This window comes from Anabrus simplex, chromosome 2 (genome assembly GCF_040414725.1).
Source record: "Anabrus simplex isolate iqAnaSimp1 chromosome 2, ASM4041472v1, whole genome shotgun sequence".
NCBI classification, from domain to species: Eukaryota; Metazoa; Arthropoda; class Insecta; order Orthoptera; family Tettigoniidae; genus Anabrus; species Anabrus simplex.
Window position 1 is genome coordinate 32,218,139 of NC_090266.1, and position 16,760 is coordinate 32,234,898.

The following is a 16,760-nucleotide window of genomic DNA, read 5'->3' on the forward strand; positions in this document are numbered from 1 at the left end:
GAAAACGGATGGCTGAGGTGGGGATCGAACATACCTCTACTCAGTTGACTACTCGAGGCAGTGTGGACTACGTTCCAGCCCTCGTAGCAGAGCCGGGAATCGAACACTGGGACCCGCGTTAGTGACTAACTACTACTCTACAGAGGCGGAAAGTTTTGTGATTTCTGCCACTTTACTGAATAATATTTCAGCCTCTTAGTTAGTACAGCAGATATGTATTATTAATTTTATGCTTTAACACACACACACACACACACACACACACACACACACCGACATAATGTAGTTTGTTCAGTGAGAAAGCAAACAGTAGCTTGAGGCAGGAAGCTGCAATGCTGCGTTTGCAAATAATTTTGATATGGCCCGCCGTTCGACCGGATGTGATTCTCTCATTGTCTCTCTCGTGGCTGTACAAAACTTTGCACGGACTGACGACTGGTCAGTAGCGCGCAGCTCTAAAGATCAATTTTCGCCCAAAATAGTAATTGAGGCCCAGGACCTTTGACTTGACGACCGTTGGCGTCCTGCGCGTTGTAATAAGTATAACGCGGTTACCTAACCGTAAAACTGTGCCCTTCCCAAGATGATGGCGATGATTTTGCGTGTACCATAATAATAATAATAATTGTACCGAGCGAGTTCGCTGTGTGGTTAGGGGCGCGCGGCTGTAAGCTGTGTACGCATATACACACAAACAATTGTCCGTTGCTTATAATTGAATAGACTAATAATACAGTTAAAGAATCGAGATTTCCACTTCCGGAGGTGCATATGGCCCTGAGGTTCACTCAGCCTACATAAAAAATGAGTACCAGGTTAATTCCTGGGGGCAAAGGCGGCCGGGCATACAGCTAACCACTCTACCCCATCACGTGCCGAGGTTAACAATGGTGGAAGCTTTTACCATCCACTCCTCCCAGGGCCTTCATGGCCTGTACGGAGGTGAATGCCTTGCTTTTTTAATAATAGAGTAATTCATTATAGAATAAAGGTAATTGCTACGGCACGCTTCAAAACTCATAGTATTAACATGTCTGTCAAAATAATAATAATAAATGTACCGGGCGAGTTGACCGTGCGGTTAGGGGCCTGCGGCTGTAAGCTCGCATCCGGCAGATAGTAGGTTAGAATCCCATTGACGGCAGCACTAAAGAATAGTTTTCTGCTGTTTCCTCCAGTCAAATGCTAGGCATGTGCCTTACTAGGCTTCCTAGGCCTTTCCTATCCCCATCGACGCTATCAGACCCATCTGTGTCGGCGCGACGTAAAGCCACTAGAAATAACAGTGCAGGTATTTTGTACAACTGTGCCCTTTCCCAGGATAATGATGATTTTGTGTGTAGATACGCACCGTGTGAGTGGGGGCTGGGTTGCGCTTAAGATCACGTCGTCATAGATATGCATGTTTAGACTTATTCGTTACTGTCGGATGGAGACCTAAAGCCTTCTCAGCAGCTGGGAACACAACATAGCGACTATGTAATTATGTCTCTCTAAAATGTCGCCTTTCCGTGGTTTCCCATTTTCACGCCAAGCAAATGCTGGGGCTGTACCTTAATTAAGGCCACGGCCGATTTTTCCAACTCCTAGGCCTTTCCTTGTCCATCGCCGCCATAAGACCTATCTGTGTCAGTGCGACGTAAAGCCACTAGGGAAATACATGTCGCCTATAAGGAGGGAAGGATGTCTAACCGTAAAACTAGGTCAAGTATAGCGAATGTGTAGTCCGACCGCCTCCAAAATGGCGGCAGGAGCGACATCTGATCATAAAACTAGGCCCAAGATAGCAACTGTAGTTAAACCTCCCTAAAATGACGTCTGTGATGAGGAGGGGCATCTAACTGCGCCCAGTGGAGTTACGTCTTCCAAAATGGCGTCGAGAAAGGCACCTGGCCCAAGAACTAGGCTCTGTGTAGTTAGATCCCTCCAAGATGGCGTCGGTGAAGAGCATCTGGCAAGATGACGTCCGGAAGGGTATATGGACGTAAAACTAGGGCCCAGTAACGTTATAACCATCTCTAAGATGGCGAGTGGGCTAGGGTAGCGCGCAACTGTAGGCTTCTATACCATACGGTTAGCAGCTCTGAAGATAGATTTCCGTGGTTTCCTAATTTCACAACAGTCGTAATAATAAAGAAACAATTTCTAAATAATAGTATGTAAACTCCTTCGGAGAAGGCAGGACTCGCTACTAAACTCAAGGTTTTTTTTATCATGTCTGTTAAAATAATAATAATTATTGTATGGATTATTCATGTCGTGGCAAATCAAAATGAACTTCTCCGGCTACCGCTGTCTGACGTCTATGGCGTATCGTTTTTTGTTTATCTGTGTGAAAAAAGACATGAGTACAGTACTTGTGCGTTGTTCAGTTATGTATAGACACTCGCTCCTTCAGCTGCGTATATCAGTGAAATATTTTATTGTGAAATTGAATAATTATTATTTTGGTTATTCGTTAACAACAGTGTCTGTAAACGTGGTGGCGGACGCAATCATATGTGCTCATCGTTTTATATTATAAATGCCGACGGATGATGAACTTTGTTCTATACGTGCATATATAAGCGGTCAATCAATTCTCCTCGCTCTCTTACCTTTATCGAAACAGCTTTCGCGACAAGTTGAGCTAAGGTAAGCACGTGTGTACTGTTTGTAAATAAATAAATAAATAAATAAATAAATAAATAAATATTTATAATTAAACAGTAAAATGAATTATATTTTTCGATTTTTTGTTTTTAGATAATCATCATCATCATCATCGTTATCATCATCGATGATTGTAATCTGCTGTCTACTCCATCATCATCGGTGAATGTCTACTCGTATTATCAAAAATCTTCTGGTTTGATTTTCTATTTTAATCTGAAAAAGTAAGTTTGTTTGTAAGATACTATTATTATTATTATTTCGACATTTTTATTGATTTTTGTTTTCTTTTTAGAAATTATCTTCATTTTGTAAAAAGAAGGCACATGATATCAGAGCGACAAACGCTGTATGAAAAAACCTTTACTGATTGCAATATTTTTGCTGTATCCACATCGTAGAAAATGATTGGGTGCTTTGATGTTACCACTTTCGCCGCGTACATAATTTATCTTTTAAAGGTATGTTTTCATCTTTTTATTAAACAACTATGCGTTTATTAATCGTAAACATGTATAATATTAATATTTGATTTTTTTTAGAAAAAGGGGAACTATTAACAATCTCGGACGATTCAAGGCATACCTACAAGATGATTAACTGATCTTACAATTCATGAACAATTTAGAGAATTCAGAATTCAGAGAATTGCTACAAGGTTTGGAGATAGAATATTGTGTACCTGTGAATAATTTAAGGTATTTCTACCTAATAGATTTAATACGCTAACCCATAGTGAACTTCAAAATATAAACCAACGAACAATTGCCCTGTCATACCACGGATTAGAAAACAACACATTTATTTAATAATATTTAATTGAATATTATATTACGTCCAACATTAACGCTCACATAGCATGAATTGAATATTAATTACATATTTCTTCTTCTTCTTACAAATTTTTCGACATGGCATCTAATTAGGGAATTATAAATACATATACATGTTTTTCATCACGTAAAATAAGTGGTATTATAAATACGACAAGTATTTAACAACATTCATCTTTTGTATATTTGCAGTGAAAACACAAGTCACTACTGTCTTGTAACAAAACTTTCACGATTGTCAAGCTCTCAACTTTCATCAGGCAAACAAAATAAGTTTATATGTGACAAATGCTTGCAGTACTTTTTAACAGAAAGCATGTTAGCTTCACACTTAGTTGAATTTATCAATATTCAGAATATTGATGACTATAGCTTTCTATGGTGTTTAGCAATGGCAATAAAGCCAGCAACGCATAATCCATCAAGTTAAACTGCCAACTACCCTATTTGCCACTTTACTGGAAAATATCGTGGACCTGCGTATGAATCATGTAACATTTTATATCGTGTTCCTAAATTTATTCCATGCTTTTTTCATAACTTGCTTTCTATGGTGAGTGGCAATGGCATTAAAGCCAGCAACGCATAATCCATCAAGAAATTCACTGTATGAAGATATGTTTATTGAGATGCAACATTTAAATGTTGACTGTTTTACTATTCCAATGGACTTGACAAACATTTCTAAATTTGAAAAAAAAAAAAATAAATCTGAATTTTCATTTTCTGTGTACGGTGTAAAGGGTGAGAAGTAGTATAATGGGAGAGTTCGGCGGCCACCGCCACCTCCGGCTCCCAGTGGCCACCTCCACCTCAGCCAGTGGCCTCTTCCAGTACTGCCAACTTAACCTAACTAGCGCGACAGTACTGCCAACTTAACCTAACTAGCGCGAAATTTGAATTTGTAAACAAAGCCACGTGCTTTTTGACAGCTGTCATCGACAACAACGCATCGCTAACCTCAGTACTGCCATCTTGACGGGCCTAAACCTCAGTAGTGCCAACTTAACCTAACTAGCTCGAGATAAACAAAGCCACGTGCTTTTTGACAACCACGTGCTTTTTGACAGATTTGTAAACAAAGCCACGTGCTTTTTGACAGACAACAACGCATCGCAAACCTCAGTACTGCCATCTTGACGGACCTAAACCTTAGTGGTACCAACTTAACCTCACTAGCGCGAGGTAAACAAAGCCACGTGCTTTTTGACAGCCACGTGCTTTTTGACAGATTGGTAAACAAAGCCACGTGCTTTTTGACAGACAACAACGCATCGCTAATCTCAGTACTGCCATCTTGACGGGCCTAAACCTTAGTGGTACCAACTTAACCTAACTAGCGCGAGGTAAACAAAGCCACGTGCTTTTTGACAGCCACGTGCTTTTTTGACAGCTGTCATCCGCCATCTTTGAGCACTGTGCTGCCCTCTATATCGCAGTAGCTGCAAAATTCGTCACCTGTCATCGACAGTGCTGCCATCTTGACGGGTCTAAACCTTAGTGCTACCAACTTAACCTAACTAGCGCGAGGTAAACAAAGCCACGTGCAGCTGTCATCCGCCATCTTTGAGCACAGTGCTGCCCTCTTTAGCTACTTACCTTTGAAATGTGGTGGCGGATAATTTGAAAAATGCTTTTTTGACAGCAGCCATCTTGCATCGCAAACCTCAGTGCTGCCCTCTTTAGCTAGTTACCTTTGAAATGTGGTGGCAGGCAATTCCACGTGACAGCAGCCATCTTTAATCAAGAGAGCACCGTGCTGCCCTCTATGTGGTGGCGGCAAATTGAAAAATTCCACGTGCTCTTGTTTGAAAACAAACTCACGTGCTTTTTTTTTGACAGCTGTCATCTGCCATCTTTAATCAACAGAGCACAGTGCTGCCCTCTTTAGCGATTCCACATGACAGCAGCCATCTTTAATCAAGAGAGCACTGTGCTGCCATCTTTAGCTAGATACCTTTGAAATGTGGTGGCGGCAAATTGAAAAATTCCACGTGCTCTTGTTTGAAAACAAACTCACGTGCTTTTTTGACAGCTGTCGTGCAGCTGTCATCCGCCATCTTTGAGCATAGTGCTGCCCTCTTTAGCTACTTACCTTTGAAATGTGGTACGTCATCCGCCATCTTGCATCGCAAACCTCAGTGCCGCCCTCTATGTGGTGGCAGACAATTCCACGTGACAGCAGCCATCTTTGAGCACAGCGCTACCCCTCTTTGTGGCGGCGGGAAATTCCACGTGCTTTACAAACCTATATGCTTTTCTGACAGCTGTCATCCGCCATCTTTAATCCAGAGAGAACAGTGCTGCCCTCTATGTGGTGGCGGTAAATTCCACGTGCTTTACAAACCTATATGCTTTTCTGACAGCTGTCATCCGCCATCTTTAATCCAGAGAGAACAGTGCTGCCCTCTATGTGGTGACGGTAAATTCCACGTGCTCTTGTTTGGAAACAAAGCCATGTGCAGCTGTCATCCGCCATCTTTAATCACCGCGCTGCCCTCTATGTGGTGACGGCAAATTCCACGTGCTCTTGTTTGGAAACAAAGCTATGTGCTTTTTTGACAGCTGTCATCCGCCATCTTTAATCACCGCGCTGCCCTCTATGTGGTGACGGCAAATTCCACGTGCTTTACAAACCTATGTGCTTTTTTGACAGCTGTCATCCGCCATCTTTAATCCAGAGAGAACAGTGCTGCCCTCTATGTGGTGACGGCAAATTCCACGTGCTCTTGTTTGGAAACAAAGCTATGTGCTTTTTTGACAGCTGTCATCCGCCATCTTTAATCACCGTGCTGCCCTCTATGTGGTGACGGCAAATTCCACGTGCTTTACAAACCTATGCGCTTTTCTGACAGCCGTCATCCGCCATCTTTGAGAACAGTGCTGCCCTCTATGTGGTGGTGGTAAATTCCACGTGCTTTACAAACCTATGCGCTTTTCTGACAGCTGTCATCCGCCATCTTTAATCACCGTGCTGCCGGGTGACGGCAAATTCCACGTGCTCTTGTTGGGAACTTGCGTCAGGAAGGGCATCCGGCCGTAAAACAATAGTTCGTGATTTAAAATCTAAGAAGTGGATCTAGCTGTAAATCCCCGATTCCCGTGTTAGACGTTGTAAAACAGATTCTTAATCCGAGTTGTCAGGAAGGGCAACCGGTCGTAAAACTATAGTGTATGAGGTTAGATACTGCTAGTTTTGCATCAGGAAGGATTACTCAACACATTCATGTGATTTAAACACATTTTTATTCCCAAGAGAATCGAACCCGAGACTACCGGGTGAGAGGCATGCATACTGTAGGCTATAGATTTGTTCTACAGTCCTCGAAGTATCGGCACAGTCATTCTGAGCGAGTTGTGTGGAATGCGCGTGTTAGCTGAAATTGTACACGTATCTTCCGGCTCGACCTTGAGCGAGGACACTACATGCTGACAAGCGGCTTGTAACTCGCGAACGTCTTCTTAGCTGAGTACCATTCAAGCTCTTAAAACACAGTACTAATTAAGGTTGTAAAATATTCTGAAATAGTCCTCCTCTGTAGTGCAGTAGTTAGCTGCTACCCTCGGAGGTCCGAGTTCGATTCCTGGCTCTGCCACGGAATGTGTAGCATTTAGCCTATGTAAGTTCCTAACGTAAAATATCATGATTGTACGGAGAGGTTAAAACACACACAGTGCCTACTCCTATCGAAAGAACCTGCACGGTACCGGCATGTAGGCTTCTCCTGGTGAAGGAGCTTGCACATGGTTTAACGCCTCCTATCAACAGCCCTTACTTAATGCTGGCTTTTTTGCACACCCCGCCCCACACCATAGTTTTATACGACCGGCTGCCCTTCCTGACTAGGATTTTAAATCGCAGTATACGTGATAAATTTGTTGTAGCGGGTTTTATAACTAGATATCCCGGTACCGATACATAGCCTACTCCACTGAAGAAGCCTGCACAAGGCTTATTGCCTCCATCCGACAAATGAATCAGCATCAACACTCTTGTACTCAAAAAATCATTTTCGAAGGAGTCTGCACAAGGTTTAACGTCCCCATCAACAGCCCTTACTTATTGCTAGCTTTTTTTTGCACGCCCCGCCTCACACCATAGTTTCATACGACCGGCTGCCCTTCCTGACTAGGATTTTAAATCGATATCCCGACATAGCCTACTCCTACCGAAGAAGGCAGCTTAACGCCTCCATCCAACAAATGAATCACACTCAAACACTCTTCAATCATTCTCGCTACTTCGGAAGATAGCGGGTTCGAACTGGAAGCCGTAAATGCTAGGTGAGGGACCTGCGCGATCGTCATAACATGATCTAGCTAGATGCCCTTCCCGACGGCATAAGTTACCAGGATTTGAATCGCGTACCCCGACTAGAAGAAGCCTGCGCATAGCTTAACGCCTCCATCCGACGAATGAATCACCCTCAACACTCTCAAATCATTCTCGCTACTTCAGAAGATAGCGGGTTCGAACTAGAAGGCGTAAATGCTAGGCGAGGGGTCTGCGCGATCGTCATTACATGATCTAACTTTAGCTCAATACCTACAGGTAAGGAATACCGCGTATGTACCCTCGAGAAGTCGAGGATCACACGCTAACTTTCTAAGGCTCGAACTCTTAAATTCTGACACCTCGGCATCAACAGGAGGTTCGAATACGTCAGCCTGCAGGTAGGAGCTCTTGTTTGCATTCGTCCCGACTGTACCCGCAGTTTGTCAGCGATTTTTTCACATCCGGTTGGTAACAAGCAGAATATTTAGCCGCTGCAGTCTGCGCGAAGTGCTCACAGTTCTCTGTATGCGTTTATTACGTACACACACACATCTCCCGTCTGCTGTGAATATTATTCTTCAGCCTTTATCTTAAGGTAAGCTAGAACTGTTAATTACCTTTTTTTATTTGCAAAGCAACTTCTACGCTAGACATCTACATTCATATATGTTTGTTCTTTTTTAGGTACCGTTCGAAAGTACGCAACAATTTTATTCATCCGAGTAACAGTCTGCAGCACGTGCATTTTTAAGGTATGTTTTCGAACTTTGAGTTGTAAAGATAATTAGGTTAGATGATGCACCCTACACTACATTCATATATGTTTCTTCTTTTTTTTTTTTAGGTACGACCCGAATATTATCATTCGAGTTTCAGGCTTGAACGCACGCATTTTATACATCCGAGTAACAGTTTGCAGCGCGAAGATTTTAAGGTATGTCTGACCTCTATTCGTTGAAACTTGGTTTCTTCTAAAACATCGTAACTTTAGTCTATTGATAAATAGTTGTTCTCTTTAATCTACATACTATAGACGAGGTGCGTGCATAGCTATGTCTGCCCTCAACAGGCTTAAACTTGGTTTCTTCTATAACTTTAAGCTATTCATAAATAATTGTTCTCTTCAACCTACATACTATAGACGTGGTATAATTTCAAACACGCACACATAGCTATGTCCGTCCTCAACAGGCTTAAACTTGGTTTCTTCCGAACATCGTAACTTTAAGCTAATCATAAATAGTTGTTCTCTTTAATCAACATACTATAGACGTGGTATGATTTCAAACACGTACACATAGCTATGTCTGCCCTCAACGGGCTGAAAGTTGGTTTCTTCTGTAACTTTAAGCTAATCATAAATAGTTGTTCTCTTTAATCTACATACTATAGACGTGGTATAATTTCAAAATCGTACACATAGCTATGTCCGTCCTCAACAGGCTTAAACTTGGTTTCTTCCGAACATCGTAACTTTAGTCTATTGATAAATAGTTGTTCTCTTTAATCTACATACTATAGACGTGGTATAATTTCAAACACGTACACATAGCTATGTCTGCCCTCAACAGGTTGAAAGTTGGTTTCTTCCGAACATCGTAACTTTAAGCTAATCATAAATAGTTGTTCTCTTTAATCAACATACTATAGACGTGGTATGATTTCAAACACGTACACATAGCTATGTCTGCCCTCAACAGGCTGAAAGTTGGTTTTTTCCGAACATCGTAACTTTAGTCTATTGATAAATAGTTGTTCTCTTTAATCTACATACTATAGACGTGGTATAATTTCAAACACACACACATAGCTATGTCCGTCCTCAACAGGCTTAAACATGGTTTCTTCTGTAACTTTAAGCTAATCATAAATAGTTGTTCTCTTTAATCTACATACTATAGACGTGGTATAATTTCAAACACGTGCACATAGCTATGTCCGTCCTCAACAGGCTGAAACTTGGTTTCTTCTGTAACTTTAAGCTAATCATAAATAGTTGTTCTCTTTAATCTACATACTATAGACGTGGTATAATTTCAAACACACACACACATAGCTATGTCCGTCCTCAACAGGCTTAAACTTGGTTTCTTCTGTAACTTTAAGCTAATCATAAATAGTTGTTCTCTTTAATCTACATACTATAGACGTAGTATAATTTCAAACACGCACACATAGCTATGTCTGCCCTCAACAGGTTGAAAGTTGGTTTCTTCCGAACATCGTAACTTTAAGCTAATCATAAATAGTTGTTCTCTTCAATCCTCATACTATAGACGTGGTATAATTTCAAACACGCACACGTAGCTATGTCTATCCTCAACAGGCTTAAACTTGGTTTCTTCCGAACATCGTAACTTTAGTCTATTTATAAATAGTTGTTCTCTTTAATCCTCGCGCTATAGACGTGGTATAATTTCAAACACATGCACATAGCTATGTCTGCCCTCAACAGGCTGAAACTTGGTTTCTTCTAAAACATCGTAACTTTAAGCAATTGATAAATAGTTGTTCTCTTTAATCCACATACTATAGACGTGGTATAATTTCAAACACATGCACATAGCTATGTCTGCCCTCAACGGGTTGAAACTTGGTTTCTTCCGAACATCATAACTTTAAGCAATTGATAAATAGTTGTTCTCTTTAATCAACATACTATAGACGGGGTATAATTTCAAACACGTACACATAGCTATGTCTATCCTCAACGGGCTGAAACTTGGTTTCTTCTGTAACTTTAAGCTAATCATAAATAGTTGTTCTCTTTAATCTACATACTATAGACGTGGTATAATTTCAAACACGCGCACATAGCTATGCCTGCCCTCAACAGGTTGAAACTTGGTTTCTTCCGAACATCGTAACTTTAGTCTATTGATAAATAGTTGTTCTCTTTAATCTACATACTATAGACGTAGTATAATTTCAAACACGCACACATAGCTATGTCTGCCCTCAACAGGCTTAAACTTGGTTTCTTCTATAACTTTAAGCTATTCATAAATAATTGTTCTCTTCAACCTACATAATATAGACGTGGTATAACTTCAAACACATGCACATAGCTATGTCTACCCTCAACAGGCTGAAACTTGGTTTCTTCTAAAACATCGTAACTTTAAGCAAATCATAAATAATTTTTCTCTTTAATCCACATACTATAGACGTGGTATAATTTCAAACACGCACACGTAGCTATGTCTATCCTCAACAGGCTTAAACTTGGTTTCTTCCGAACATCGTAACTTTAAGCAATTGATAAATAGTTGTTCTCTTTAATCCACATACTATAGACGAGGTATAATTTCAAACACGCGCACATAACTATGTCTGTCCTCAACAGGCTGAAACTTGGTTTCATCTAAAACATCGTAACTTTAAGCTAATCATAAATAGTTGTTCTCTTTAATCTACATACTATAGACGGGGTATAATTTCAAACACGCACACGTAGCTATGTCTATCCTCAACAGGTTGAAACTTGGTTTCTTCCGAACATCGTAACTTTAGAGTATTGATAAATAGTTGTTCTCTTTCAATCTTTCATGCTGTAGATGAGGTTAATCTTATAATTTCAAACTCACAGCAATGTCTGACCTGTACAGGTTCAAACTTGGTTTCTTCCGAACATAGCAACTTTAGTCTATAGATAAATAGTTATTCTCTTCAATCTTTCACGCTGTAGAAGAGGTTAATCTTATAATTTCAAACTCACAGCCATGTCTGACCTCTATAGGTTGAAACTTGCTTTCTTCCGAACATAGCAACTTTAGTCTATAGATAAATAGTTATTCTCTTCAATCTTTCATGCTGTAGAAGAGGTTAATCTTATAATTTCAAACTCACAGCCATGTCTGACCTCTATAGGTTAAAACTTGCTTTCTTCCGAACATCGTAACTCTAGGCTAGCACACTTACCCTTTTATATCCTATTATTACTATGTGTGATGCAAGTGCTAACGCTACATTTATTCTTTTTAGAAAAACCATGGAGAAGATTAACCAGCTAGGTCATATTTCAACTCCAACTACCAAGCCGTTAACAAGTCTACCGCTAAATGAGCAATTTAAAGTAATTTCACTACGAAGATTAAAAACGAAATTTGGAGAAAGGATTTTATGTGTCTGCGAAGACTTTCAAGTTTTTTTACCTAATAGATTTAGCATGCTAACTGATTTAGAAATAGAAGAACTAAATCAACGTTCTATTTTCATTATATATCACGGCATAGAGAACAAATCTTGTGTTATTAGTTTTACTGATGCGTAAAAGCATGTGCATACAAGAATTACATCGAGAAAGCAAAAGTATGCAAACATCACTACAAGTAAAATCATTCATGATAAAACTAGTACATACAAGATGTGAATAAATACTGTAGAATTGGCATATTCTTTTATTTTAGATTAGGTATTACCTTCTCCTCCTACTCCTTCCTCTCGAAGAAGAATAAGAGCAAGAAAGAAGATGTTGATTAAATTCGTAAGTATGTTATCGTCTAGCACAGTAAGTATGTTGAGAAGAGATTTTTTTCCTAAACTGTGCTTGATTCTAGTCTTGTAATATAGTGTACTACAACATCGCACTATAGTATGTGTATATATGTTTTTTTGAACAGTGGTATGTATTCAAGTCTAAACTTGCACACTCTCGCTTTGCGATGCATGTTCGATAAAGATGTACCTTGACAGAGTAAGTAAAGGTAAAGGAAGTTATACACATCAATTAATGTTCTGATCACATGTTAAGGTTAACGACATCGAGTGCAGTGTTCGATTCTAGTCTTGATCACTTATCTAGTGTTTTGAGCACATCAATTAATGTTCTGATTACATGTTAAGGTTAACAACATCGAGTGCAATGTTCGATTCTAGTCTCGCTATGTTTTAATCTCATTTCATATTCTAATCACATGTTGAAGTTAACAACATCGACTGCAGTGTTTGATTCTAGTCTTGTTATGTTTTACAATCTTGTTTCTTTTTTGCAATGCATGTTCGATAGAGGTGTACCTTGAAAGAGTAGGAAGAGTTCGATTCTAGTCCTGCTATGTTTGAACCTGATTTAATGTTCTAATCATGTGTTGAAGTTAACATCAAGTGCAGTGTTCGATTCTAGTCTTGTTATGTTTTACAATCTTGCTTTTGCAATGCACGTTCGATAGAGATGTACCTTCACTGAGCAGGAAGAGCAGCTCAGTAAGTATGTTGAGAAGAGAATTTTTTGTTTTTCTAAACAGTGCTTGATTCTAGTCTCGCAATGCTGTGTTCTGCAACATCGAGCACTAGTATGCAGTTCAAGTTGTAATAAGTTTTGAACAGTAGTATGTGTGTGTTCAAGTCTAAACATGTGTCACTGCGGGTATGTGAGCGGATAACAGCTGACGAAATTGCCCCGCATAGGGCAGCACGGTGCTCTGTTCATTAAAAGATAGCAGATGACAGCTAACGAAATTGCCTGCATGATAGCAGCATAGTGCTCTGTTGGTTAAAGATGGCAGATGTCACCTGTCAAAAAGCACATAGGTTTGTAAAGCACGTGTAATTTGCCGTCACTACATAGAGGGCAGCACGCTGATTAAAGATGGCGGATGACAGCTGTCAAAAAAGCACATAGCTTTGTTTCCAAACAAGAGCACGTGGAATTTGCCGTCACCACATAGAGGGCAGCACTGTTCTCTCTGGATTAAAGATGGCGGATGACAGCTGTCAAAAAATCACATGGGTTTGTAAAGCACGTGGAATTTGCCGTCACCACATAGAGGGCAGCACTGTTCTCTCTGGATTAAAGATGGCGGATGACAGCTGTCAAAAAAGCACATAGGTTTGTAAAGCACGTGGAATTTGCCGTCACCACATAGAGGGCAGCGCGGTGATTAAAGATGGCGGATGACAGCTGTCAAAAAAGCACATAGCTTTGTTTCCAAACAAGAGCACGTGGAATTTGCCGTCACCACATAGAGGGCAGCGCGGTGATTAAAGATGGCGGATGACAGCTGCACATGGCTTTGTTTCCAAACAAGAGCACGTGGAATTTACCGTCACCACATAGAGGGCAGCACTGTTCTCTCTGGATTAAAGATGGCGGATGACAGCTGCCAGAAAAGCATATAGGTTTGTAAAGCACGTGGAATTTACCGCCACCACATAGAGGGCAGCACTGTTCTCTCTGGATTAAAGATGGCGGATGACAGCTGTCAGAAAAGCATATAGGTTTGTAAAGCACGTGGAATTTCCCGCCGCCACAAAGAGGGGTAGCGCTGTGCTCAAAGATGGCTGCTGTCACGTGGAATTGTCTGCCACCACATAGAGGGCGGCACTGAGGTTTGCGATGCAAGATGGCGGATGACGTACCACATTTCAAAGGTAAGTAGCTAAAGAGGGCAGCACTATGCTCAAAGATGGCGGATGACAGCTGCACGACAGCTGTCAAAAAAGCACGTGAGTTTGTTTTCAAACAAGAGCACGTGGAATTTTTCAATTTGCCGCCACCACATTTCAAAGGTATCTAGCTAAAGATGGCAGCACAGTGCTCTCTTGATTAAAGATGGCTGCTGTCATGTGGAATCGCTAAAGAGGGCAGCACTGTGCTCTGTTGATTAAAGATGGCAGATGATAGCTGTCAAAAAAAAGCACGTGAGTTTGTTTTCAAACAAGAGCACGTGGAATTTTTCAATTTGCCGCCACCACATAGAGGGCAGCACGGTGCTCTCTTGATTAAAGATGGCTGCTGTCACGTGGAATTGCCTGCCACCACATTTCAAAGGTAACTAGCTAAAGAGGGCAGCACTGAGGTTTGCGATGCAAGATGGCTGCTGTCAAAAAAGCATTTTTCAAATTATCCGCCACCACATTTCAAAGGTAAGTAGCTAAAGAGGGCAGCACTGTGCTCAAAGATGGCGGATGACAGCTGCACGTGGCTTTGTTTACCTCGCGCTAGTTAGGTTAAGTTGGTAGCACTAAGGTTTAGACCCGTCAAGATGGCAGCACTGTCGATGACAGGTGACGAATTTTGCAGCTACTGCGATATAGAGGGCAGCACAGTGCTCAAAGATGGCGGATGACAGCTGTCAAAAAAGCACGTGGCTGTCAAAAAGCACGTGGCTTTGTTTACCTCGCGCTAGTTAGGTTAAGTTGGTACCACTAAGGTTTAGGCCCGTCAAGATGGCAGTACTGAGATTAGCGATGCGTTGTTGTCTGTCAAAAAGCACGTGGCTTTGTTTACCAATCTGTCAAAAAGCACGTGGCTGTCAAAAAGCACGTGGCTTTGTTTACCTCGCGCTAGTGAGGTTAAGTTGGTACCACTAAGGTTTAGGTCCGTCAAGATGGCAGTACTGAGGTTTGCGATGCGTTGTTGTCTGTCAAAAAGCACGTGGCTTTGTTTACAAATCTGTCAAAAAGCACGTGGTTGTCAAAAAGCACGTGGCTTTGTTTATCTCGAGCTAGTTAGGTTAAGTTGGCACTACTGAGGTTTAGGCCCGTCAAGATGGCAGTACTGAGGTTAGCGATGCGTTGTTGTCGATGACAGCTGTCAAAAAGCACGTGGCTTTGTTTACAAATTCAAATTTCGCGCTAGTTAGGTTAAGTTGGCAGTACTGTCGCGCTAGTTAGGTTAAGTTGGCAGTACTGGAAGAGGCCACTGGCTGAGGTGGAGGTGGCCACTGGGAGCCGGAGGTGGCGGTGGCCGCCGAACTCTCCCATTATACTACTGTGAGAGTATTGTAGGTCGGCTTTATATAGCTTTTTCACCTAAACATCACTCGTTGGCTGAACGGTCAGCGCACTAGCCTTCGGTTCAGAGGGTTCCGGGTTCGATTCCTTGCCTGGTCGGGGATTTTAACCTTAATTGGTTAATTCCAATTGGACGGGGGCTGGGTGTATAGGTTGTCTTCATCATCATTTCATCCTCATCACGATGCGCAGGTCGCCTACGGGAGTCAAATATAAAGACCTGCACCTGGCGAGCCGAACTCGTCCTGGGATATCCCGGCACTAAAAGCCATATGACATTTCATTTTTTTTACCTAAACATCATATTCATCTTTCGTATGTTTGCAGTGAAAACACAAGTCACTATTGTCTTGTAACAAAACTTTCACGATTGTCAATCTCTTAACTTTCATCAGACAAACAAAATAAGTTTATGTGTGACAAATGCTTGCAGTACTTTCTAACAGAAAACATGTTACCTACACACTTAGTTGACTGTACATCACAGCCAGCCGTAAAGCTTTTTCTTCCAAATAGTAAAAGAGCAGAAATGAAATTTGAGAATCATTATCGACAAGAACCTGTTCCGTTTACTGTTTATGCAGATTTCGTATGTTTTACAGCACCTTTCCATCGCTGTCAACCAGACTTGACTGAATCTTATACTGATTATATACAGAAGCATTCTCCGTTTTCTGTAGCATGCAAAGTTGTTCGTTTATGTGATTCATCATTATCATTTTTGAAGTTATATCAAGGAGAAAACTGTACTGAATGGCTGTGAAATGAATTACAAGAGTTAGCACATCGTGTCCATTTCCTTATATCACGTCCACTTCCAATTCAAATTACATTGGATGATATTATTATGCATTATGAAACAGATGAATGTCACATCTGTAAATAGCCTATTACATTACCTGCACATGAATCATGTAACATTTTATATCGTGTTCCTAAATTTATTCCATGCTTTCTTCATAACTTGTCAGGCTACGACACCCACTTCATTGATCGAGAATTTGCACGATTAAAATTCACAAAGTTCACTTGAAATTGCACAAAATCATGAACGTTTTATATCATTCAGTCAACGTGTAGGTGATATTAGCATTCGCTTTTTAGACTCCTATAAATGCATTAACTTTTCTCTTGATACGCTTGTAAATGGACTTTCAAGTGAGGACTTAAAGTAGGTTCATGAGTATTTTCCAGATCTTGAGAAATTTAAACTTTGGATAAGGAAAGGTGTTCTGCCATGTGACTATTCAAAGCTTTCAAACGTT